The 27,744-nt window shown below is 44.5% G+C and overlaps 2 long non-coding RNA genes across 2 annotated transcripts; both read right to left on the bottom strand.

Annotated features, from left to right (window-relative positions):
• Positions 1–755: 755 nt before the first annotated feature.
• Positions 756–26,248, bottom strand: LOC129385664 (uncharacterized). The gene is made up of 2 exons (XR_011895502.1): positions 26,159–26,248; positions 756–1,720 (listed from the first exon to the last, which is right to left on the bottom strand). It is a non-coding gene; the product is annotated as an uncharacterized lncRNA (long non-coding RNA).
• On the bottom strand, positions 8,385–13,214 carry LOC129385665 (uncharacterized). The gene is made up of 2 exons (XR_008613145.2): positions 12,946–13,214; positions 8,385–11,200 (listed from the first exon to the last, which is right to left on the bottom strand). It is a non-coding gene; the product is annotated as an uncharacterized lncRNA (long non-coding RNA).
• Positions 26,249–27,744: the final 1,496 nt, after the last annotated feature.

Below are 27,744 nucleotides of genomic sequence, written 5' to 3'. Positions count from 1 at the left end.
AAGTTGTGAAGACGTGCTTTTGTCTAAGCGCACATATACAACATGAATAACTCAGGAAAGACGTAGAACTAAGGATATTCTAAAACATGAAATTTTATTTCATTTATTTCTGATTTCTTTACTTAAAACTATGCGGGATGGCCAAGACAAAAGTGACAAATTCGCTTGAAGGAAACCTGAACCCCCCTTATACATGGCATATAGTAAAGGGAAACACTCAAATATATCTAAAAAACAAAAATTTAGTACGGAACTAAGTACACAAATGAAGTTGCACAAAAAAATTCTTACAAGCTAGCCATTATAAGCAGCTCGTCTGGATAAAGTGCAGTCTCTATGCTTCTTGCCGAGACTGCTTACTTGGGAATATTCGGTAATGTCTCGTTTTTGTGCAATGCCTACCGGCTAATTACTTCATGTGCGAGGGATGGTTTCTCTCTCAAGCCTCACTTACCAGCAAACAAATTATCGTGTAGTGCGCGCTTTGGATTTTCGAATGATTGCTTCTAGCGTCGTCAATGCATTAGGGTTGAGATATAGATAGTCATCAACACCTGCCAGGCTGAACAAAAATGAACCTTTATTGGTGGATTAATCGTGCTGGCTGTCAAGACACACTGTCCAATGTGAATTGTTAAGGCATACTGAAATCTTGAGCTGTCGCGAAACACTGGCCTACATTTAAATGCGAAAGGTTGAAAGAATAGCGTGTGACGAAAATGGCGTAGTTAAACCGCTTTGTATTACAACCTTCGGAAGATTTTCTGAATTTATTGGAGTAATAACCAGCACATAAAATAAGACCGGTAGGCATTTGCACGAGGACCCGTGCTTTAGAATGATCAGCATAACACATCCAGACATTGATGTGAGGTCTTAGGAGACTTGCGTGAATTCAACCTCATTACACACAGAAATTTGTTCGAGAAACTAAACATTTACTTTCTTGAAGAATATTGAAACAGGACCCGAAAAAGAAAGTTTTTCTGATGTAGATTTGTACAAGTGCACCGCGATCATGTTTGCTTGCACATGACTGGAAATAATTGAGTTACGCTTATCAACCGCATTATTAGCCAGTAATGTAGTTTTAGCGAAATGTTCTTTTTTATTTAGGGTCTGTTCATTGATTGATTTTATGGATTATTACACTACAAATCTACATAAAAGGGGGCCATTTTATTTATTTCCCTCTCAAAAATGTTCTTGATAACAGAACGCCCCGAAATCCAGCTAAGTATATCATTTGCGTAGAGCTTAACGAACTGGTTCACCAGAATATCCACAATTTCCATGTAATATTGTGGCTCATTGCTGTAGAATGTGGTTGAAATAGTCCCCTGCCATGTCGGACGCACTGCTGTTGGGTACAATGTGAAAGTTTCATTTTCTGAGGACGAATTCAACTGGAACTGGACCTTGGCTACCGCTTGGTTGAAATACACACGAGCAGTTCCCAGGAAATCGTCTTGATCTCCAATAGTGCATTTTAAACTGAGGACCCAGGTGAATTCAAGTTCTGCATCCACCATGGCGTCTCCTCCTTTGCAGTATCGCGTAAACGGCTCGAAAGCGCTCTCTGTGTAGAAGTATAGTGATGTCAAGTTAAGGGCGAAAGGGCCCCACCAGCGTTGCTCTAGTCGAAATTCTTCACTGCCGTAGATGTTCTTCATTGAAGAGATGGCATCGTTAATCGCACCGTCCGATACGAGCTGGTGATCTGGAAGAAAGAAACACATTGATAAAAAGTGCGTTCTGTATTTTCCTGGCACGAAACATTTCTGCAGAGACACCTAAGAGTGCTTACGTGTGGGAATAATCATCATCATCAGCCTGGTTACGCCCACTGCAGGGCAAAGGCCTCTCCCATACTTCTCCAACTACCCCGGTCACGTACTAATTGTGGCCACGTCGTCCCTGCAAACTTCCTAATCTCATCCGCCCATCTAACTTTCTGCTGTTTAAGCTGTCAGTAAAAGCTGGAGTTCCTCAGGAGTCCATTTTGTCGCCATTGTTGTTTAATATCTTCGTTAACGACTTCCCTTTGCAATTTCGAAATGTTCAGTATTCCAGTGTGCTGACGACACTGTATTGTTGGCGAAACACCTTTCTTATAAAACGTCCGCGGAAATGTTGCAAAATGACGTGTACAAGGCAATGATTTGGTTCTCTAATAATGGAATCGTTGTAAATGATCAAGAAACACAACTTGTTTGTTTTCGCTCCCCATTTAAGACTACTGTTATTAACATGCCTTTCTACTTGCATGAGTCGGACTGTGTTCATTGTAAATGTGCGCCTATTCCATAGGTGGATTCTGTGAAATATCGCGGAATCTATTTCGGTAGTAATTTATCATGGCAACATCACTTATCACTTATTTGTTCTCAACTGAGGTCAGTAGCTTGGCTGTTGTTTAATATCAAAAGTATTGCACCCTTGTCTCTAAAAAAGATTATAGCACATGCACTAGGTCACAGTGTGTTGAGGTACGGCATTACAGCCTTTGGCTTTTGTTCGGATCGTTGGAGATGCAGGGTAGACCGGATTATAAGAAAACATTCTTCAAAATGTTGCATACATTTCCCCAATAGTAACATCTGCAAATATATTCCGTGAACTCGGTCTACCGAACTTCCATTCATTATTTATAGAAACAGTTGTCGTTACACATTTCTGGAATTCCGTTTTCAAACAAAAATGTGCCGCCGCAAGAGAGCTTAGAAAACATGTCCGTTATGTAGTTCCTCGTTCAGCCACAAGGTATGGCGCGGCTAGACGCTGTGCTTATGTGCCTGACATATTTAACAAATTACCAGAAGAAATTTTTAACGCGACATCAATAAGCACGCTCAGACACTTCTTAAAGCAGCTGCAGTAAAATTAACCGCTTGAACACTTTTTTGCATCCCAATATTTAGCTCTTCAACTTTTGTTAAATGTAAATAACCAAATGTTATATTGTTCTTTTCATTTTTTTGCCGTTCGTTTTATTTATTTATTTTTTTCTTCATGTCTCATCAATTTATGTATATTTTTTTGCCTTGCTATCATATTCCTTGGCATGGTCCTACAAACTAACTGAGGCTTGGACCGGCCTGCTTGTGTTGTTTTGTGTATTCTGTGGGAATAATAATAATAATATTAATAATAATAATAATAATAATAATAATAATTACTATTATTATTATCGTTCTTTTGGAATAGCTGGTGAAAGCCCTGTTCCGAAAACAATAGGATATAGCGGCTTGCAGATCATTGTCGTGCTGGCTACTCGAAGCTGCCGGCGAGAATGGATTTCCTTCGCATATTTTTGTTTTCGTTTTGCGTGGCACTATAACATTGTCGAGCCCTTTCGTCGTCACGTGTATGACATCGCCCTGCCTCTGTTCGCTGTTGAGAATACGTTTTAGGGCCTTTTGAACGTTTGTGTTTTGAATACGTTTACGCTGCCGCAATTGTTGACCACCCACTGCAAACTAAGCAAGGGGAAGTGAAACATAGGGAGTCGCCGGCGTCTGTCTGCTCAACCCCGGTTATCTGCTCTCGCTGCACTAGCTCGGCCCCACCGAAACCGTCTATACATGTGTGCCCTGCTCACCTCTCGTCAGCCTATTAGATGTGAAAAAAAGGAAACTGTCAAGGGAGGCAATGCTTTTCGCTTTCAAAGCAAACAAATCTGGCCTCCTCAAAACAAGCAGAGCGCGTGATTGGGCTGCTCAAACAACTTTACCGGTCACCGGCTGCTGTTGCGTCGGTGGTTGCATAGGTTTGACGTCAGTGCTTGCCCCGTATTCTTTGTTCCGTCCTTCGTCCGTTTTGTGCTGTGCCAAGATGTGGCGTCAGGAGATTGAAATCAATTACTAGCGGGAGTGTTTTAATTTGTAGGGCCCAAGTATCGCCATCGTCTCCGTATTGTTATTACCTGAAATCAAGAGCCGATTTGCGCACACTGCTGAGCATGTGTGTGGGATTTTTCCGAAATCGCTCATCTTGCCCCGGGCAGTTATTTTCAGTGTGTTTTCCGGAGGATTTCCGTTTATTTTTATTACTTGCAGAGGCCAATATATATGCGCTACAGTAATGATCTTACTGCGGAAGCAATTGTACAGCCGCTCTAGGTTTGTAAGCACTGTCGGCTCCATCGTGCTCTCGGTGTATCGACAGCGCGTGCGCGGCCCATGCGTGCAGGTTTAGAAGGCCTGCATAGACTAGCAGTGCATTCTGGCTGAAAAAAAAAGAAAAGGACGAATCCAAGCGGGCGCACCATGCAGCTCCTCTCAATAACGTGACCCGGAGCGGTAGCCCAGTGGCAATGACAGTGAGCTGCTTAGCTCGTGTTGGCGGGTTTGATTCTCGTCGCAGCAGGCACGTTTCGATAGCGGTGAAATAAAAAAAAAAAGAAGAAAAGAATGCTGGTTTACTTGCATTACGATGTGCTACGTGAAAGCACTCCACGCAGGCGGTCAAATTATTTCGGAGGCTGCGGCATACCACTTGATCAGATGGTTGCTTGGACGTATAAAAAGCGTGTTCTTTTCTTTTTTTCTTATGGGCGGGGGGTGAGTTATGAGCGGAAGGGTCATCAAACATCAAGCGAAATTTACCCTATACTTTCACTGGGCGCAGACAATCACCGGCGGTTATCCGTCGTTCTCTCTTATGAGGTGCCACGCCCTATAACGCCACTACCCGGATTTTCCTAATCGCTCAAGCGCAGTGACACGTTCTTAATCTACCTGCGCATTCTTCGCGCTTCGCTGCAGCGGTTCTCACGTGTGCTGCGTCGCGGAAGGTCCCCTCTGCGTTTCGTTAAAGCACCGTAGGTTGAGCACAACGCTAGTTGTGGCTGACGCTTCGAACGCGTCGCCTTTGTTCCCCACAGGCTGCATGTAAGACAAGGACTTCATATTTTGCAGTGCAACTAGAAGCCAACTAACGCTGCACATTTTTTTGATAACAGCATATGTGTCGAGCTCCGCTTATAGGCTTCTTCGGCCAGCGTTGCGTTCGCAACATCGACTTTTTGTCTTCGCTTCTGAATTCACACTGGCGTTAACGAGTAATTTCTTTCTTAATACAATCGCAGTTCTACACTGAACATTATAATTACTCGAGCCATGTCATGTGGGCTGACAAGGTACGCGAGATAAATTTTGCGTTCCTTCAGCTCGGCTTAGAAAAGTGAGCATTAGGTGTTCGAACCTATTTTCTTTAATAAGCGACCAATTGTTAACATGCACCGTACTTTATAAGCATGTGCGCAAAAAACTAACATAGGTATCATTAATGAGAGCAGGGACTTGCGCGATACTTCGCATGATTTTTTTAATAGAATACCTCAAGGACTTTGAAAGAATGTTGTAAAACTTACCTCTCATTGCCTTCGCATTGCGGCCTTCCTTCAAGTTCAGGCTGCTCGGCTTGTATTCGATGTAGAATGACGTGTTTAGTTATGTGTCGAAGTTCGCATCGGCCTCGCTTGGGGTCGTACTAAACGTGAATACGCCGAAGTGAAATGCGCCTTATATAGTAGTCGACCAGTTGCTGCAGACGTGACGAAAACATCCTGCAATGAAGGCTTTGAGAAACAAACCACTTAATTTACGAACAGAGAAAGCTCATGTTACAATAGTTACCATTAGCAGCGGTTTATGCTTTAGATGACGCGACCGAATATTTGCTTCTTTGTTTTAGCAACGTTGCTGTAATATATCCGGATGCAAGCTGCTTGCACGCAGTTTTGGCAAGAAAGTCTGGAATGAAGTCCTGAAGGTGTCTTCAGGCACGCCGGTACTCAAGAGAGGTTACTTAACTGTCGTGCTCAGCTTATTCTCTCAGACTAAATAGCTTGCACGCACATAAAGCAACTAATAACAAGTGTCTGCGGCTTCCCCAGTCACGGTAGATCTTGTTTGCTGTATAAGTGAGACAGCTATCAACTTTTTACTATAAAGAACCTTTTCTCTCCAACGCAGTGAGATTAATGTGCGGAGGGTTATGTTGATGCAGGGATAATGCGGTGGACTGCCTTTTGCTGTCACGCGATGAAATGTATATGTGGGCCAAACCGGCCACTGCGATATAGTTGCGCTAACATGCATTATACCTAAGAAGTGCTTTGTATTGGTCAGTACATTGTCGCGGATGTTCATGTAGACCAATGTTTATTGACACCTAAATGGCTCTTTCCTCACGCACAAGGAGGTACACGCAGCATTTCTGAAACCACTTTTACTGCGAAGTCTAGAGGTGAAAAGGAAAGCTTCTATTTAACGCCTTACATGCTTTCAGAGGCTCCATTTAGGTGGAGAGCAATTTTAAATGCTAGAAAAATATAAGATGATGCTTCAGAAAAATTGGGAATATTCATATCAGTAGGAGTACTGAAAATAAATGGGCAGTAGATGAACGCCAATGTAAAGCTGCAGCATCGGCTGCTAAAAGGAAATGCTTAGTAAAATATCATACAAGTAGAACACCCATTACGCAGCCGTTAGGAACATAACAACTGTTAAATTTTACAACATATGGCGCTCGGTATGACGTGAAAAAAAAAAGGACAAGTAACATTTTGGCGGTGAAGAAAAAAGGCCTCCATGCAGATTTGTAAAATATATATTCACGCTCTGAACAGTGCCTAGAGCCACCCTAGAACCACCCTTCAACACATGTTGCGGGGATGTAAAGTATATCGAGATAAAATTGCCGTCTCCGAGGAAACTCTACGGGCGCGGTGGTCCGCCGCACTGCTCAGCTCAGAACTCCGAAGCCAACTTTGGGCCGTCCAGCGAGCCATGGAGGCCGCACGGGAGCAGCAGCTCCCAGTGGCCATCTAGGCGGCCCATGGCCTGGGCCTCCCTATCGCTGGATTCCAATTAAAGTTATCTCGTCTTATCTTCCATTAGTGCACGATATATTAGTACAATATTATTTACATAAGACGAAGCTGATGGGCTTTCCTGCCTTTCCTTGCCTTTGCGCACGCACGAGCCTGTTGAGATTAATTTGTCGTGTACGTTTGTTCTTTTTCTTCTTGCGGTGACTGTGTTGTATAGATACGATTAGTATCAAATAAAACCTTATTTGTGAATTTGACACCTGTCCTGTTCCTCGTTTTGCGTGGGGCCCTTTCGCGACATAATTCGTAATGCGCCTCTGCAGTCTCGCCCAGTTGTGAGTCATTGTGTGTAGACTGAATTATTTGAGTGGTCCTGTTTAATTCAATAAATAGATGAGTGCTGCCAAGCACGCGATTATTCTCGAGCTGCTAGCTGCGAAGCGTTCGGGAAATTGATGCAGGCGGACGGTTCTCATCTGTGTTGGAGTTGGGTTTGTGTCACGAAGACGCCGCGCCTGTAACATAAAAAATCGAGGCGCCATAGCTGGCCCCATTCGGACAACAGCCACCCAAACATGCTGTAGCTAAGAACAAAAAAGAAAGCTATTTCGCCTTAAAGGCCAAGCAGAACGACATTTCACTTGGGATAAAGTGGTTACATATAAGTACTAGATATGTCTGAATCCATCTTGGTAAAGGTAAACGGATGGTGATCTGAAATAACAATCAAGACGACGACTCATGCACATGGGGCTTAGCGAATATGACGGAAGTCCGAGCATGCGCCGCCTCCGAGATTTATATGCGCAGTGCTGGCTGCTGCCGGCGGCGCTTAATGTTGGAGGTCAATCCGAAGAGCCGCGCTTTCTGGGCAGACTTGAACAAGTTACAGAAAAAAGGTAACCAATTAGAACTGTAACCAATTATTGCAAAAAATATTCGATTACAAGTAGCAACTACTGCCCCGTGAAAGTAATTAAGGAATTAATAGTAATCGTTTACGCTTACGTTACTTTCCTCTGAGCCTTTCTTAACCCGAACAAAAAAAATTGTTGAGAAGGCATTGAAATATTGTTGGCCAATGTTGAGTTTTTGAGGAATTATTGAGTTTGTTGGAGAATTGTTGGGTTGAGTGTTGAGGACTCTTGAATATTGGCCACTGAAATTTAATTGGAACACCAGTGGGTACCTCATTGTTGAATAATTGTTAAGTTACCATTGAAAGTCCATTGTGCTAAGACGGCCCGTTGGGTTAGTTTTGTTGAATGGTTGTTGAGTTACCATTGCTTCTGCGTTGAACTGACACTGTGGTAGTTCTGTTGACCTATTAATGAGTTACTATTGCAACAGCATTGAAAAGCACATTGTGGCACAGTTGAGATGCCATTGAGATTTCAGAAGTCGCCATTGAAATATGATTGACGTTTCGTTGGGCTAGTGTATTTTTATTCATATATTGAAATTGCTTTGCTGTTCACACTTGCATGCCCCGGTGCCTCCTCATAACGTCCCCAAACACAAACAAAATCAAAGGAGACCGTGATCAACTTGAAGTACCTTTATTTACACTAAAGATGCGTGCACGTGAAACATTATTACAGAACATAAGGCACCACTACATCGAACCTGGAGACATAGGCTAGAACCTACAGCACTCTAGCAGTGTAAATACATCTGAAAAAACATATACATATGAATCCAATCAAACGATCATTGTGCTCTTCACTTTCGACTTAAGTTTATGACTAAAAGGCAAAGCGATTCAAAAGGCAGGGCTTAAGCATACCCTTGTAGCAACCAACTATGAACACATGAACACTTGAAGCTGCTTGCATGTGAATACACAAAAGACATCTGAATATATTACATTAAAATGCTGCGCACACTAACACATCACAGGAAGAGCTACGGCTGACTGTGAGAAGGCAAAATAACAAACTTGAAACAAATGACTTCACGCAAATATATACAAGCTTTAGCACGTCTTTCACCGCGATTAAAATTTCATGAAGTACCAAAGTACACGTGCCTGAGCTTTGTCTTCGAGATATATATATTTTCATGTTACCCAATTATTTTATAAAATAACATCCCTCAACTTAGCTATTATTTGACGAGACATTTAGAAAGCTGTCGGGCATGGTGAACACCTGAATCATGTTTCTGACAAGCCAGGATTGCTTTCTTCAGAAATAAACTTGTAAAGCTTTTGTGTAATGAAAGCAGCTTATCTCCCTGGCACAAGTCAAGAACAAACAGCACACCATTTGATTATGTTAATTTGGGGTACAGAAGAGTTTGTTGGTGGCATTTCCTCAATTTAGTGAGCTCATTTTCAGGTAATTTTTCTGGACTTGCACAAAGCTAATTAAAGCACTTTTTGGGGCCTTTTTCCCTATACCCAGCAACTAAGTGGTACCTCAGTCAATAAAGAGATAAGGAAAGGCTAATACCTTGAACGATAAGAGAAAAAATAATTATTTAGCACAGAAAATTGGTAGTAACACACGGTTAACACAATTCCAAACAGCCAAATAAATGGTCAACTGCACTTTCAGTGTCAAGCACCCCAGAAATAGTCACAAAGGATGAGAAAAGGTTCGAATGACTCGACAGCCAGATTGATGAGACAGTGAAAAACGCAAATAAATGCATATACGAAACACCAATTACCTCAATTTCGCAGATTAAATGTTATTAAAATAGCACCAGAATTTTGCTGCATAAAATACATAAAGGTTGCATAAAAATTAGGACAAAGTAGTAACTGAAAAATGGAGGGAGCTACAGCACCCATGTTGAAAAAAATTACAAGGAAAATGATATATATGCTTATTTAAGCTCACAATTTTCGCTCCAACATATAGAAAAAGAACGCATGCACTTAAAGCATAAAAAGGTTCATGTGCCTAGAGAATGCAGCGCAGTACAAAGAAGCGTCATGAGAACCGAAAAGTAGATCTTACTACGAATGCTTGCAACCTACAATCAGGCATGCGCCATGTAATGCCTTGAATGGATGAAATGCATAAATGTTACACACAAAGGAAGTTACCATCACTCTTATTGGCTTCCTCAGGGGACTCCTTGAAGTTGAACTAGAAAAATGTACTCAGTGTCAAAAACAGAGAAGATAAGGCCCTATAGCGTTCTTCCTGAAATAAACAGCGCAAATAACTTCATGTATCAATTCTATGGACACTCCGCCAATTCGGTGTAAATTTATATTTGACAACCACCCAAACAGAGACGAGAAGGATGAATTAAGGTGGGAACACACATGAACGCTGACTCAACTAGAAGTTTATTCGTGAAGACGAAGATATTAAACACACTGGCCAACTTCACAAAGAAAAAGCCTTGGATGCGCAGCAGAAATAGTCCGGCACAACAAAAAAGGACCGAAATACGTCCTGTAGAATAAACATGTGCGTCAAAAACTAACAAAAACATGAAAACTGAAAGTTTTGTCCTGTAAGTGATATTAGCGAGAAGTACTGCAGCAACTCTTTCCCACTAAGGGTCACAGAAATCTTGCTTGTGAATATTTCTTCGTGATCAATAAATAATGCTTCCATAAGTCCTCTCGTGTTCTGGTCTTTGTGATGAAACAATCGTTCTTTCTGCTCTATACCGCAACACCAGAGGAGTTCCAGAAGCAATATTTATTGATCACAAACGAAACAAATGCATAACCAAGTTATCTGTTGCCCTTAGTGGGAAAAGGTTGCAGTTCTCAAAAGAGCATTTCTCGTTGGGTAGTATCACTTATCGGACAAATCTTTCGCTTTTTCGAAAGATTTGTCCAATAGTTCTCGTTTTTCACGCACGTTTATTCTACATGACATGGCTTTTTCATATTTTTTTTCTTGTCGCACGTGGCTGTTTCTGACACGCATGCACGGATTTTTACCTTTGCCAAGTTGACCAGTGTGTTTAATACCTTTGTCATCAAAAGCAAACTTTTAGTAGAGCTTGCGCTCGTGTGTGCTCCTACCTATTTCGTCGTCCGTCGTCCGCCTCTGTTCGTGCTGCTGTTTACAGTACGCACGTATCACTTGGTTAGGCTGGTAAACATTCTCACAAGCAAAAGTAAATGCCTCCCCTCAAAAGGTAGCCCATCCTTTACTACTAAACGCCAGAGGAAATCGAAAGTAAGCCTTCACAGCGTCCATGCGGCAGCTAGTACACCACAGTGCAGCACAAACAATAGTTGAAAATCCAACTTGATGGAGAGCGGCAACAGAGATGCGAGCTTGCTAGTGAATCAACCATATATCAACGAGTGTCTCTCGCACGACGCCAAGGTGCTTTTGGCGTAGAACACTTTAGCACCTGGGAATTTGCTGCATACGTAACCTGTGAGAAGGGAATGTGGACAGAAAATGAGAATACGCGGATTAAGAATCTGCCACACACTGCACATAACTACGCACGAAATAGAAGTACACACTATACTGGCAAGTAAAATTTTGCGACTCTTTACGAGTGCCGTCGAGAAAAGGAAGAAATGGGTTGCTACGGTAAATGTTAGCTAAAACACGCACAGCGATGTTTCACAGTGGACAAAATATTCCCGGTTCTCTCGCAGAACGAAAGAACACGCGACGGTGTATAGCCGATACCAAACAGATATCGAATCTTTGGGTAGAAGTCCAGTAGAAGGAACGACCTAAACATACGCCGAGAGCGATGCGAGCGTGCCTGTACGAGTGAGAACATGTACCGCTTCTTTGAAGCTAGCCGCTCCGGCGTGGCTTCGATCATCCCGCGCGATTTGTGTGCAGAACGTCGCGTACACGCCCTTGCGCCTTTTGCGCGGTAGCGTCCGCGCAGTGAGTTAGCTTCATGCACGCGTCATTCTTCACCGCGCAAATGGTGCTCGAGTGCGACGCTTAGCTCGAGGCGACAACGCGCCGATTGGCGCTCCTTTCGCTTCTGGAAACAACGCACATTCGGATCGGTCCAACTAAAAGAGGCAGCAGAGAACGGTGGCATGTTTCGGTTATCGCTTTTATTAAAATTGTACAGTACGCCTTCAACGGCAACCCGCCGCGCTAGATAGAGATGCTTACTGCGGTAGTTTTGGCGGTGATAGGCAATAAGATGAGCCCGTCGGCGGCTGTGTTCTTTGCCCACGTCGTCACCACACCTTTGTTCATTTGCGCTGTGTATCCGTGAACAGTCACCGCGCGCAAGCTGTGACTAATCGGTTAGCCGTTCTCCGCAAATCCCAGAGAGGCGAAATATATTTCGCGGTGCGCCGCATCATTAGCCGCAACCTAAATCGAGGCGCGCTTAACCGCTACGGCACAAAAGGTGATCACACTAACCGTATGCTATACGATGAGCCATTACGGAAAAAACGACAATTCTGATGTTCCACGTGCCAAACCAACGATGAGGCACGTCGTAGTTAGGGATTCCGTATTAATTTTGACTTCCTGGAAATTTTTACGTGCATACAATGCACAATGCACGAGCGTTTTTGCATTCCACTCCTTTGGAATGCGGCCGCTGCAGGGATCGTATCCACGACCTCGAGCCCCAAATTGCCACGGAGGCCGCCATAGTTACGAAATGCGTAAGCGTGAAGTGCAACACTGCCTTCCGTACGAGTGTGGTACAAACGTAGCACAGCTGCACACCTGCTGCACGATTATTTGTCGCGGTTCTCCTGAGCTCGTAGTGCCTGCCTAAATACCTTGAAAGGCAGCGCGCCTCTCACGTATCGGAACGCGATAACAAGCGCTTAGACGGCATACGTGAGCCCCCATGAAAAATGACGTGGCCACTGCACAAAATAATCACTGCGCAGAGAAGCCGATCCTTATGTTCCAATTGTGTTCTCTCATACAAATGAAGGAAACGTTATTAGACAGGAACAAATGAAGCAATGTAATTTTACGCACATGGGGCGCCGCTGCCTCTTCGCCTACCATTGTTTCAAACGAAGTGACGGCGGCAGCGAGTTAGTATCGCGCGCATTTGCTCCGAGGCATGCGGTTTGCTTGAAGAAAGTGAACGGTGTGCTTAACATCTCACGCTCGTCAATGTCAAAATAGAAAAGAAGGCTACGTGCACAAGAAAACGAGATTACTTACCTATCTTCAGAAGTGCGGCTGCGACTGTTTCGGGGTGCCTTCTCTCCAACAGGCATCATGGCCTCTGCCGCGCAACTCATCAAAACCGTCAGGCTCGCACATCAGTAGAAGACTAGTAGCTCAGTGAGCCAACCACTACAACGGATAAACGTTCCACTTTCGTCGTTAAAGCATTTCACTAAAATGTGCGTCATGATGTCCAAAAAGAAAATACTTTCATCAAAAAGCACGGGGCGTGAACTACCGCACAACTGCAACCGAATAACTGAGTCCGAAAGCCGTTCACAGCTTCACTATCGTATTCAGTTATAAAAACCTTTCAAACACAAAATAACGGCACTTAAGAACCTCTCATTAATTAGCAATAATTTTTTATCAACTAACCTTCATAAATTTTTAAGAACTACCTAATTTGTAGCGTAAACAATAAATACAATAAATACCAAAAAATGCGACTACGAAACTAGCGGTAACCGTGTGTACTGTTGAAAAAGTGTGCGCAAAACGAAGCTCGGTTGCACCCGCTTGCGCGCACACATACACACCCGAACGCTACCTTAACGTTTTTTGCGCCACCTAGAAATAAAGATTGCTACTAGTTTTGCTATTTTTACAAAAATGAAGCTTTTAAAATAGTTTCTAGCATCTTTACAGACGACGAGGTGACAAGTAAGGTACAACAAGAGTCCGTTACCTGTATTTCTTTCATTTCCCTTTGGTGTTCTTAACTGAATACACCAGACCTGCAGGCTTGGGACATGATAGGACGACAGTTCGGCAAGGCTCAAATAAATCGCGTGCTTCTTGCAAGGCGAGAAACGGGAGCAGCCGCAGATACAGCGATTAGCTGTGATACTGTTGTGCCTGTTGCTGAATCCGGAGCTCTTTGAAGTCAATGGTTACAGCGGCTACGCGCTGCGATCTCAAAGCGTGTTCATTCTTTGATCTCTAGTACCACGGACATTGGATAAAAAACTATATTTGCTTTACGGACAGAGGGTACGTCAAGGGAAATTCGAAGACCTCACCCGTGTATGTTTGTAGCGTGTGCGCGCTTGCATCCTACGGTTCCCACAGTGCGTCCGATTTTCGAAGGTAGCGTCGTCGGCCTGTCGGCACCTGTCTTATAGCCGGCCGCGCTGCCGCCGTGACTACTTTTGGGGAACTCCACATGCGCTTAGTCACCGTGTTTGCAAGTGAATTTCGCATTCTTCTGCTCCCCGAAACGTGCTCATTTCGGATCGTACCAATGGTTATGTCATCTAGTGTATGTTAAAACGACGATGGCATTTGTACACCGGCGAAGAAATAAATCGTTATAACCTTGGGCGGTCATGAATCTAGTCTAACGTTGCAGTTTTTACGTAGCGAAAATTGCTACGAAAGTGGGGCGGTCCCGGAGATAGGCGCTTCAAAGCGCCAGCTGTAGCGACAGCACCAGGAAGTGGCACGCGGCGCACACGCCAAGCATTTCAGAGCTTACAGGCTTTCGAATGAGAGGAGTATGCGCGCGCTCGCGGCCTATTGGTTAGAGTACCGGGCTCGAAGGCCGACGTTCGATTCCACCCCATCGGTCACACATAATTTTCTTTTAATGAAAGCGAGGCGAAAGAAGAACCTACCTGCCACGAAGTGACAGGAATGAGGTGGAAGGCATCGCAAAACATGTTTGGAATGTCTTCATATGCGAGTCCTAATTATTGTATACTGGACTCAACTGCTACACAACAAAAAACAACAAAAAATCAACACAAATTACCCAATAAATTGTTTATTGAGAACACTCAACGGTAATATTGTTGTGCAAGGGTTGAGTGAACTCAATTGCTCTCGAAAATTTGTTGAAGTCCGTTGTTTCAACAATTGCCCAACAATATATCAATGGTTAATCAACAGTCATTTTTGTACGGGAACATTGTAGAGATGCAGTAAACCGAAGGAGCTGGCCCCGCCTAGTGTTCCTGTATGTGCTCCCGCAGGGAGCAGAGTTGCGCATACCTTTTCCGGCGTCGCTCGCATCGCTATTCGCCGAGCGCTACCACGTGGTACAAAAATGACGTCAAATGATCAACTGCGCCGCTGCGAAGCCAACTTCACGGGCAGGGTGCCGGCTCGTTTCTGTCAGTGCCATCGAAATTGCAATCAGCGGACCGTCAAGCGCGTGCGTTGCACCGATCGGCTCGTGGTTGCAGGTACGGTGTTGGACGATATTCAGTTAATAACTTTGGTGAAGTGGTAAGAAACACATCATTTTGAAACTTGTATTCCAGTATGATGGGGTGCAGCGCATCAAACTGCCCAAATAGCACATAAGCTTATTACGCGGTGACGTGCGGACGGACGAGACCGGCAGGCTCCGAAAGGGACCAGGATATGCGAAGTGCGCTCGCCTTGTTTACAGAGGTGAGTTCGGCTTGTTTACACTACAGCAGCATTTATCTCGAGTAGCACTCCTGTACACGCTGAACTGCGTACGTCTGGCGTGAGTGGTTGTTCACTTGTGCAATTTTTGAAGTATATGTGCAGCGCGACACAGACGCGGGACAAAGAATGGACGACACGTCTGTGTCGCGCTGCACGCATACGCCAACAATGTTAGCTTACCAACTAGCCCAATTCGCTGTGTAGCTTGTACAATTGTTCTGACTATGCGGCTCCATAACAGTATGTTCAAAACAGAGTAAATATTAGCAGATACGACTTGCCCACTGCATCCTGGCTTTTCTCTACTGTTCTTCTTTGTCGGCGTTCTCATTTTTCATGTAAGCTGGATCAATGTACTCGCGTTCATTATTTTGTAGTATGCGAAAACATCATGCGCTCCCGCTGATGAGACAGCTGTGATAGCTTCAGCATTTACCGCCCGCAATATATGTTGCTTGCTCGATCAGCCTTAGTCGACGTGAGGAATGTGAAATTATTTTTGTACGTTTAATAGGTGCTGTGTTATAGTAAATTAATCTGAGTAGTGTGAAGAGATAAAGAAAAATGTATTGTCATATTACAATCTGCAATGTGTGAATAATTACTTTGCAAGTTTGCCATATTATGTGATTATAGTGCAATCAAAATAACCTATTGTTCCTCTTAATAACTTGTTACCTTTCCAGTGACTTTGAATTCTGCCCCCAAGGCTCCAAGAACCGGCACTCATCCGCTGCTGCCACGAGCCATTGCTCATCCATTCCCTTGTACGAAATAAATTTGATCCAGAAACTCGTGCATTTTGAATATTTTTCTACTCATAAATTTGCTGCTACGAAGCAGCTGTTAAGTTTGCGGTATGAATCATAAAAATAAGCTCTGCATAAAATGTGCGCAGGTGAACATTTGAAATGCGCTTAAATATACGTGTCTGTACCGCATATATCGAAAACGTGCAGCAGCTGTGAATGACGGTTAGCGACGAATGACGGTCACGGTTAACGCTCACTGACACAACTGCAGGCGCGATAGTTCTCTTGGCCACGATCATTATTCGTCTGATTTCGGCAGGCAAAATGTGCTCACATAATTGTCCACCACACATGCGCGAAGTTTTCTTTTAACACCCTTTATATATTTCTTGCCTTCCGCCTCCGCGAGAAATGTTCATATCCATGCTGAAAAACATTGCACCGCTTTTTTTTTTTGCAAGGTGATACGCGTTTACACGCGAATTTTTGAGCTGTTCGAGTCACGGGTGCAATCACAATTTTATTTCGAGGGAGCGAGTGGGCTCCTATATTGACACGTGTACTTATCGTTATCGGGCGACCACGTTTCGCCGCTTAACAACTGTAATCGCACAGCGACGGGCGCGCCTGCGTGTATCCGACGTTTCTGGAAAGTTATCGATGCTTCTACCCGGCTGTCTGTTGTCGCCGAACCTTGTGTTATCTGATTTCATCGCGTAACGCGAATGGTGTAGAACTTTGTGGAAGGCACGCGGGTCCAAACGATTAGTCTGGAACATTCGACGACTGCTCTATAAAAGCCGACGCGCTTGACCCGCTATCAGATTTTCGACGATCGCCGAATGTGTTCGCCGCTTTCGTTGTGCTATAAGTGTAGCCTGTTTTGTGGGCACAGGTTCGCCCAATAAAATCTAGTTTTGCCTTTCACAGTATTGCCACTGTGTTCTTAACGTCACCACCACGTGACAATATGTACAGGGTCGTCCTTTTTGAAAGGGAACACGCGAGCGCGTGGCCTGTGCTCTGCGGCGGCTGCCTAGAGCGCCGGTCAGTGGCAGCAAGAGGAAGCACGTCCGCTTTTGGCGTCATCTATTGACGGTCAGAATGACTAGGCATGGCCGATTGGAAGCGCCTATTGGACTTCCGTCCCCGTATTACTGATGCGCAAGCAGCGGGGCCTGCAGCGCGAGCGCGATTTGCTAGCAGCAGACGCTGGCGCTTGGCCTGTAGGCATCATCCCTATAATATTTTACGGCTGACTCAGAGACAAGATAATAGAATACCGAGATTGTCATGATGGAAATTGGAGTGATGAAGATTGTTCAGACGAAGAACCCGTGTGATTTTAGTGGTGTTTATTAGGTTTAAGGCACCTGAAATGACAAATGTGCTTCTGAAACAAAAATTATTTCGATGATTGCTGTCTCAGGTGGGACTGTGTTTTCCAAGCAGCAAGTTGCGAAGACATGCTTTCGCCTAAGGGCACATATACAATATAAATCACTCAGAAAAAACGTAGAACGCTGGATCTTCTAAAACATGGTTTTTTTATTTATTAATGAATTGTTTACATAAAAAAGATGTGGGATGGCCCAGGCAAAAAGTGACAAGTTCGTTTTATTGAAACCTCAACCCCCTTTTTACGTGGTATACAGAAAACGGGAACACTCAAATATACCTAAACAACAAAAAATGACTACGGAACTAAGCATACAAAAGAAGCTGTACAAAAATATTCTTGCAGGTTAGATTTTATTAGCAGTTCGTCTGGAGAAAGTGTAGTCTGTATGCTTCTAGCAGAGACTGCTTGCTTGGGAATATTGAGTAATGGCTCGTTTTTTGTACAACGCCTACTGGTAAATACTTCATGTGCGAGGGATGATTTCCCTGTCAAGCCTCAGTTACCAGCAAACAAATTATCGTGTAGTGTGCGCTTTGGCTTTTCAAATGAGTGCTTGTAAAGTAATCACTTTAGTGTAGTTATAATCATTGAATCAGAGTTTTGATAGGGATAGTTATCAACACCTGCCAGACTGAACAAAACTTAACCATTACTTGTAGAGTAATCGTGCTGGCTGTCTAGACACACTGTCCAATGCAAATTGCTACGGCGTATTGAAATCTTGAGCTGTGTCGAAACAATGGCGCACATATATATGCGAAAGTTTGAAAGAACAGCATATCATCAATGCGGCGTAGTGAAACCCCGTTGTATTATAAATAAAGAACTGCTACAGACAAAGGACGGAGGGAGACGACGACGCAGGGTGCTTCCGTTGTATTACAACCTCCGGAAGATTTTCTAAATTTATTGAAATTTAACACTTCGCGAGCAGATAAAATAAGACAAGTAGTCATTTGCACGAGGACCGATGCGTTAGAATGATCAGCGTAACGCATTCTGACATAGATGCCAGGACTTATACAGGAGGCTCGCCTGAATTCAACCTCATTGCCCACAGAAATTTGTTCGAGAAGCCAAACTTTTACTTTTTTGAAGATTATTGAAGCACGACCCTAAGGAGAATGTTGCAGTTACTAATTTAGATTTGTACACGTGCACCGGGATCAGATTTGCTTGCACATGACTGGAAATAAATGAATCACACTTATATAATGCAGCTAGTGCAGTTTTTGACGAGATGTTTTGTTATTTGGGGAGTGAGCCTTTGTCCACCTTATGGATTATTGCACTATAAGTCTAGGTAAAAGGGGGCCATTTTCTTTATTTTCCCATCGAAAACGTTCTCAATAACAGAACGCTCCGAAATTAAGGTAAGTATATCATTTGCGTAGAGCTTAACCAACTGGTTCACAAGAACATCCACAGCTGCCATGTAATATCGCGGCTGACGGGCGTAGAAGCTGGTTGAAATAGTCCCCTGCCATGTGGGACGCACTGCTGCTGGGTACAACGTGAAAGTTTCATTTTCTGAGGACGAATTCAACTGGAACTGGACCTTGGCTACCGCTTGGTTGAAATACACACGAGCAGCTCCCAGGAAATTGTCTTGATCTCCAATAGTGCATTCTGCATTGACGACCCAGGTAAACGCAAGTTCCGCATCCACCATGACGTGCCCTCCTTTACAGTATCGCGTAAAAGGCTCGAAAGTGCCCTCTATGAAGAAGTATGATGATGTTAAATTAAGGGCGAAAGGGCCCCACCGCCATCGCTCGAGCCCAAATTCCTCAGAGAAGTAGACGTCCTTCATTGAAGAGATGGCACCGTTAATCGCAGCGTCCGATACGAGCTGGTGGTCTGAAAAAAAGAAGATAGTGATAAGAAAAGTACGTTCTATATTTTGCTCGCGCGAAAAGGATTCAGCACAGACACTTAAGACTGTTTGCGTGTGCGAATTGAAAAGCACTATTGGCGGCGAGCTCCACTACTGGAAAAGCTGGCGCCACTGTCAGCATGACGTGGCATGAGGGATCACGTGTATTCAGTGGCCGCTTCGGCTGCTTCGGAAGCGCCGAAGCAAGCTGAAAACGATAGTTTAGGGTCCCACCTGCGCCGCGGTTCTGATTAAGGGGTGTGGCTTTACCGCCTTCGGTGTCAACTTTACAATATCTGAAACTACTATAATAGATAGTGGCTGCCTTTGGAGGCGTGCATCATGGTAGACTACTGCTCTGTGCCGCAGTGCCGGACGTACGCAACAGAGCTCGGTGTCAGCCTTATTCACACGTAGCCGCAAGGCAAGGAGCTGCGTGAAGCTTGGCTGGCGAAATTTAGAACCGGCAGACATACATCGGCTAGAACTCGGGCATGCAGCAAGCACACGCGCGAGGAAGATTCCTCCTGCGGCGCCGGAACTGCGCGATGTTCGGCGAGTAGCATAAAACGCGCACTGAGACGCTCGCCCGCTGGCCGGCTAATGTCAGGACGGTTTGGCCTAATAACTTGGTGCTAGACACTGGCAAGTTCACTGGAACGGAAGGGAGCGGTAAGGCGCACATTAAGGAAAGGCATGGCATATGGTCCTGTTTGTGTTAAGAATTATTGCACTGGATTACAAAAAAGAAGCCGGGGGAAAAATCGCACGCTGCGAAGACCGATAAACATGCAGTGCGACGCAGCTCGATAAATAGATAAATAGATAGATAGATAGATAGATAGATAGATAGATATATAGATAGATAGATAGATAGATAGATAGATAGATAGATAGATAGATAGATAGATAGATAGATAGATAGATAGATAGATAGATAGATAGATAGATAGGCGAGCAAGCTCAATGCGGCTGAAATAGGCGAGGAATGCTAATCGCATTAAAACGTTGCCTTTTGTGAACACGTGCGATAAGTTTTCTACTTTATATGGTAATTCAAGCTGGTTACATATACAATTACAAAATACTGCACAGTTATAAGAGCTTTATGGAGGGTTCACTGAACCTATGAATAAACCTCGAATAATTACAGGAAATGAAAAATGCATAGACTATCGCTATCAACCGCCCTAGCCAGTTTCTTCGTGGAGCGCTCTCTGTGGCTGGCAACACTCTAATATTTCTTTACGAGCAATCCTTAGGAGCCTGGAACCGCAACACATTGACATATTGAGAAGTACCTGCGACGGCATCTCAGAAACATTCACTGCGAGGAATTTGTTGGCCCATTTCAGGAACGTTGCGGTACGTTCTATCGTCTATCTTTTCGGGTCTCTTATATAAAAGAAAGCGTGCAAGAACCCTTGGTGATGATTGCTAATGTAAGCGAATATCTGAAGGCTCCTTTGAGACATTCGTTTTAATAAAGGAATGACGCTTGAAAAAGGAGGTGTGCGTTTACCTGCAGTGCAAATACGTAGGCAGCGTTTTTTGTTTCACTGTGTTTATCTGTAGCGAACAGCCGTTAACCAGCTCATCTGTAAAGTGGTAGTATTGGTGGCTATACATATAAGCTAATTGATCATAAGTGTGTTGTCTCAAGAGGCTTTAGTGCCTGCGCGGAAGGCGATTGGCATGTTGCTCTACTGCCACCGGGGCCTTCTGCTTCTCTCCCGTTTGAACCTCCAGAGGTCCGATAGCAATCGCGGTAGAGTACATAGGTCTCAAAGAGCGCATTCGGAGAGCAACGTGCATCCCAGCTCATTTTCGCGAGGGCACGCCTCCTTCGCATTGACGCCTCTGTATCGGCGAGAAAATTGCGACCAAAAACAACCATGAAAACAGGCGAAAGAGCCAATGAAATTGAATTGATTGGAAAACCATATGACCAACGGTGTGATGCCAGCTTGGGCTCCCAGCACAGCAGCCCGATTATTGAACCGTTAGGCTACGATCGTTTTTCTGCTGAGCAAAATGTGTGCGGCGGCAGTCTGATTCGTTCACGAGTTGACACATATACTATTGTCGCGCGAGCGCCAACCCGCTTTGTGAGACACTGCGCCGTCTGTTCTTTCATAGTGCCCGTGTTGTTGCGCAGTTAATATGAATCAGCACCAATTCGCCCCCCATCTGTCAGTACCTCTCTGTGACGACTGGTGCATGCGTCGCATCACGAAACACGACTGACAGAAGGAGGCCGCAAGCCATTTTTCGTGCAATTTCAGCCATTTAACAAAAAGAAAAAAAAGAAAGAAAAGAAGAAAGGGGGTGCGCGCGCGCACTTGCACGCACGCACACTCGCACCTGTTCATAAAAACATAGGCCAGAAGCGATCCTTCATGATTATCTATGTCATGCGAAGCCTTTCACGTATGGTCAAGCGAAGCAAACTTGTGTGCGAAAAGTGCTAAGTACGGTATGACGACGATGGTATGATAACGTGTTGCCGGTGCACCAGTAATGCCAGTCGGATGACGATATTAAATTGATTACAATGGTATGATGACAACAGCATGACGACAATCATTAGGCGACGAGCGTATGACGACGATGGCGTGTCGGTTATGCAATGGCGACGTAGGGATCACGAAGATGGACTCACAATGATGTTTTGAGGATAAGGGTATAATGGGAACGGGATGACGACGGTGCAGTCACTGCAACACCATTATGTAAGCGACCACGTTGACATAACGGTGACTTTGGGATGGTGACACGATATCGGCGATGACAAGACGACGATGGAATGATAACGGGGCCTTGATAACTATATTAAAACACAGTGACAGCAAGAGAGTGAAAACGGTGAAACGATTAGGATGACATAAAAGTGAAACGATTATCACAATGTCCGCACGGCAACGAAATCACGACGAACGAATGACTGCGACGGCATCACAACGGCGGCGTGTTAGTGTTGGCACTCACGTCTGCTGTCACGCTCATCAGCTGACGTAGCGGACCGCCTTGATTCACACAATATCCACCGGTTTCTTGCAGGATGTCCTACGTATACTGGCCAATTAATAAGCGCCGATTCGCACTATGTCCGATGTTTGCTTGCACTGTGCCCGGCATTTTTTCGAGCTGCACTATCTCTAGGAGCGGGCAACATTTTTTTAGAGAAGAAACTGGCGCACCCTTCCGCGTGACCTTGATTGGTTCGGAATAGGCGAAGAAATGCTTGGCACTTACAAAAAAAGTGGTCGTGTCATTGGGGTCACCAGATTGCCCCTGTTGTCACAGACACCCTCGCGTGACACGCACTATTACTCGCCTTTCACTAGTGCTTACACAAACGTTGATGGATGTGGTAACGCTATGAACAAACCCAAATGGTGGATAGCAAGCTGCTTCAAAATGCTTCGCACAAGATCAGTTCGCACAGTGCGCGGTAAATATACTGCCGGTCTTGTGTTGTTTTAAATAACAAAACAAATATTCTACTTGAGAACACTAATGAAGTGACGCCTGAAACTAAACAGAGGCTTTGCACATTCACAAGTCGGGTGAGTAGTGTCTAAGTAAGCTATCGAGTACGCTAACAGAAAAGTACATTTATCTTCTAACACGTTCCTAACTGTGCTGTGATTGTTTGGGAAGGTCTGATGTATCTTTCTCGCCATATGTAATGTTGATGCGCGTGCGAGATGTCTACACATTCGCTGCTTGTATACTGTTCTTTGACATGTGCCAGCGTTCTTTCTTAAGTAAACGCTGGCGCATACGCCTAAATAAATGCTTGTTTGAGAGCGCTGCGTCCACGTCGTTATTCGCGTTTTGTACTCGATGTATTGCGCATTATTGAAAATGAATCTGTTCCATTCAAAGACGCTGCGTATTGCTGCTTTGCTTAAGTAGTACCGGAATCTTCCTCCCCCTTCTCCCAGACGGTGTCGTCCGCCATATTCTTCCTAACTCGCTCGGAAGGAGCGGTGGAAAACGATCCTTTCAGCCGTCGGCGGCCATTTCTACGTCACGAAAACTAATGGAGATCTCTGAAAATTAAGATGATTTCCACAAAATGTACACAGCAAGAGAGCGACAGAGAAACGAAAAGCTAAAAGTATGGAGGCTAACCAAGGACGTGCAACGTTGACGGCCTTATACTTGGGGATGGAGAAAGGGGTAATTACTGACACTTGAACATGTTATGAGTGTGGCTGTGTACTTCATTGTTACTAGTATTACACCACGCTAACAATACGATTGTGGACGGAAACAGCTTCCAGGAGGAAGTCTAGCGACGAAGAATAGGTTCTGTCGGCGGTGCCTAAAACGCTTTCGCTATACAAAGGTTTGTAGAGCGAGAGCTCTACTACAACATATAATCCCGAGGTCATTCATCGTGTCGCAATGAGCTTGAGCCGCCGGAGCGCAAGGGTGGCAGGTATGACGTTACGCCACACGCTCCGCTGCGGAGAGGTGTCGCAGCTTCGCTCGTTCGGAGCCTCGCCGCTGTGGTACCACGTGACTAGGCGACGGTTTAACGGCTGCTTCGCCGGCGCTTGTCGCTCAGTCTCGCCATGGATGGCGCGCTGGCTGGGCAAGCGACAGCCTGAATCCATTAATCCGGTTGCCATAGCCAGACGGCCGGCTGCGAAATCTGAAGCAAAGTTAACGTTGGCTGCTGAAACACCGGAGCAAAGGAAGGCCAGTTTAGCACGTTATAGAGAAGCTAACCAAGCGGGAAAGCGTGCCAAGATCGAAGCTACTGCAACTACAGCTGTCGTTCAGAATCAAGAACGACAACAAGGACGAAGCCGTGGATACAAGCAATGACACCCACACCCAACGTTTGACGAAGCGCACCTTTCGGCTGTTGGCAACACGACTGTCGCAACTGCCAAGGCTTCACCGCGACTTCACGAACAACCCGATAGACAGCGTGTGTAACGTGTGTGAAAGACTGGGGCCTAACTTTAATGAAACACTATGTGCAATTTGGAATTACAATAGAATTTATTAACAGGAACGACAGGGAGGTCGGTCAGAGCTAGTGCGCTCGAATCTGCTACTCTGCACTGGGGAAGAGGGAAGGGGAGTGAAAATACTGGGATGGACGATCATGATAAGAGAAGTGATGAGTGCTTATGTATATGGGACAGTTGCCTTGCTAGAGTCGCTCTTCGAGCTTGGTGCCCTGAATAAACTTCAACAACACTTTTGTGGCACGCACTGAAGTTGCAGTGTCAGGCCATGGGACGAGGATAGCTTCGTCCGAATGTGGGTGCCTGCCAACGCTGGCTAGGAAACTTTCTAACGGCCTTCGCTCCGGCATGTATGCTGGGCAATCGCACAGTATGTGTTGCAGTGTTTCAGGCACCTGGTAGGGTTCAAAATCGGGGCTGTTCGATTGGCCGATGAGGTGCGCGTAGCGACGGGTGAAAGCAGCGCCCAGCCGAATCCTGTCTAGCGATGACGTTTTGCTCCGCGTAGCCTTCGGGGGCAAACAGAATTTACCGTCTGGGTCGATCATATGTAGGCGTCTGTAAATGCTGTTATCGTGGGCTCTGTATGCCTTTATAAGGTCCTGCATGAGTGCCTTGATCATGGAGTTGGTGTCAGGTCGCGAGTAGGCAATCCCTACTTCATCAGAGGAAGAGAAGGCCGATCTTGCCTCACTGTCAGCGAGTTCATTGCCAATCACACCACAATGACTAGGCACCCATTTAAAAGTGATCACGTGGCCACTTAATTTAGCACTGTGATGAAGTTCGGCGATTTCCAGCACGAGCAGGTAGTATGGTCCTTTCTTTAAAAAGCATTTGGACACGACGTCGTGTTTCAGTGGCTGCCTGGCCATTGCGGTATCTCCGGCAACGACCTCGCTGACGAAGCTGCTAGGAAAGCACACGAAGGAGCAACCCTTGTTTCTGTACCTTTATCGCGGACCGACGCAGCCCAACACCTAAGCAAGGTAGCACACCGTATGACATTAGAGAAGTGGCACACACCTGAATTCACCCAAGAACGATTGCATTCCCTCGACCCTTCTATGCAACTGCGGCTGTTACCAGGGCTTCTGCGAAATGAAGAAACAATGCTGTGCCGCTTACGCTTGGGCGTCGCATTCACCAATGCATATACGTTTTTGATTGGAATGACTGATAGCGCCGACTGTAATGCCTGCGGTGCCGAGGAAACTATAGAACATCTACTGTGCTACTGCCCATCTTTTCAAAACGAAAGACATGACCTCTGCACAGCTCTCAATCAGCTAGATAGAACGCCGTTCACCTTGAAGAAGATCTTGGGACCATGGCCTCGCATATCGCAGCTACAAAAGGCCACAAAAGCTCTGCTGCGATATTTGAAGGCAACTGGATTGAGTCAGCGTCTGTGATCCGAACTGAGTGGCCGAACGATATACCCAGTGGACTTTCTCTTCTTCTTTTAACCTTTCCGTCCCCTTTTCCCTTTCCCCAGTGTAGGGTAGCCAACCGGGCTCAGTCCTGGTTAACCTCCCTACCTTTCCTTTATCATTTGCTCTCTCCTGGCTCCTGTAGCAATAAAATGCATAGATCTTGCACTATGTGCAAAATTTATGCAAAACCAAGCCAGACATTTCGCACGTGATAACTAGGTTTAGCAGAGTTAAACCTCAGCCAATTTTTTCTAAGCATATGCAGGAACTTCAGTTCCAACTTGGTCAACATGTAGTCGCTCTACGTGGTATACTGCAGGGGAAAAATTTACCTGGACATTGGTCATAAGACGAAGCCAAGCAGGAAGCCATCAGGGTCGTGAAGAAAGAGGCGACAAACATTATGGTAGTCTCTCCTGTCCCTGCAAAGGAACAGTGTCGCTGTCAACTGATGCATGTGGGTATTGTTCTTACTCCCCATCAATTGTAATGTTCGTTAGTAAAATTTACACAATAAATATTATAATTTTGTATTACCAGCTAATATTTTAATGATTTAGCTTGCTCTTCCAGTGAAACAATGGGTGCTGTAACTTTAAGGTATTTCCATTTGTTTCCACACCGTTTCCGCCATTAGTCTTTCGAGATTGGTCAAATTTTTTTGGTTCCGGCTGCTTCGCTTGTGTGACGCACGACGTCCGAAAACCACGTTAATACACTCTCTCGGAATGATGTGTAGGCACCGATTTGGCGGAAAAAAAAGGAATGAATTCTTTGCCGTTTTGCGCCGTTGTCGCCATTAGCCATATGCCTTTCGTCAACATTTTTTTTTTTCACGCCGTGCCCATTTGGCGTGTCTGTCACGCGAAGTCATGAAATCGAAAACTCATATCTCAAAGCGACGTCTACGCGCTAAAAACGCATTATCATGTCGAATAATAATAATAATAATAATAATAATAATAATAATAATAATAATAATTGTACCACTACACAAGTCAGGGAAAAAAGATAGTATTGAAAACTATCGGCCATTTTCTATATTGCCGATTATTGCTCAGGTCTTAGAAAAAGTCATTTTCCACATTATGTTTTCTTTTCTTAACAAATTTTCTATCCTGACCAATCGACAGTTTGGCTTTGTTTCAGGGCGTGGTACTGTGGAATTGCTTGAGGAATTTTCATATGAACTTATCTCGGCATTCGATCAGAATCTTTTCACATGTGCGCTATTTTTAGATGTAGTGAAAGCATTTGACACCCTGAATCATCAAATCTTGTTAAGTAAACTGCATTTTTGGGGATTCCGTGGGCCTTTTTACAAAGTTCTCAAAATGACTTGAGCAACATATTTCTCGTGGTCTCTACCGATGATAAGGTTGTATTTAGTTCTAAGCTGTCGGTAAAAGCTGGAGTTCTTCAGGGGTCCATTTTGTCGCCATTGTTGTTTAATATCTTCGTTAACGACTTCCCTTTGGCAATTTCGAAATGTCCAATATTCCAGTGTGCTGACAACACTGTATTATTGGCGAAACACCTTTCTTATGAAACGTCCACTGAAATTTTGCAAAATGACGTGTACAAGGCAATGATTTGGTTCTCTAATAAGGGTATTGTTGTAAATGCCCAAAAAACACAACTTGTTTGTTTTCGACTACTGTTATTACCATGCCTCTCTACTTGCATGAGTCGGACTGTGTTCATTGTAAATGTGCGCCTATTCAATACGTGAATTGTGTGAAATATCTCGGAATCTATTTCAATAGTAATTTATCGTGGCAACATCCCTTATCATTTATTTGTTCTAAACTGAGGTCAGTAGCTTGGCTGTTGTTTAATATCAAAAATATTGCACCCTTGTCTGTAAAAAAGATTATAGCACATGCACTAGGTTACAGTGTGTTGAGGTACGGCATTA

The sequence above is a fragment of the Dermacentor andersoni genome, chromosome 7 (assembly GCF_023375885.2).
Source record: "Dermacentor andersoni chromosome 7, qqDerAnde1_hic_scaffold, whole genome shotgun sequence".
Taxonomy (NCBI): Eukaryota; Metazoa; Arthropoda; class Arachnida; order Ixodida; family Ixodidae; genus Dermacentor; species Dermacentor andersoni.
Note: the sequence above shows the minus strand (reverse complement) of the source record. Positions and strands in the feature narration are given on the sequence as shown.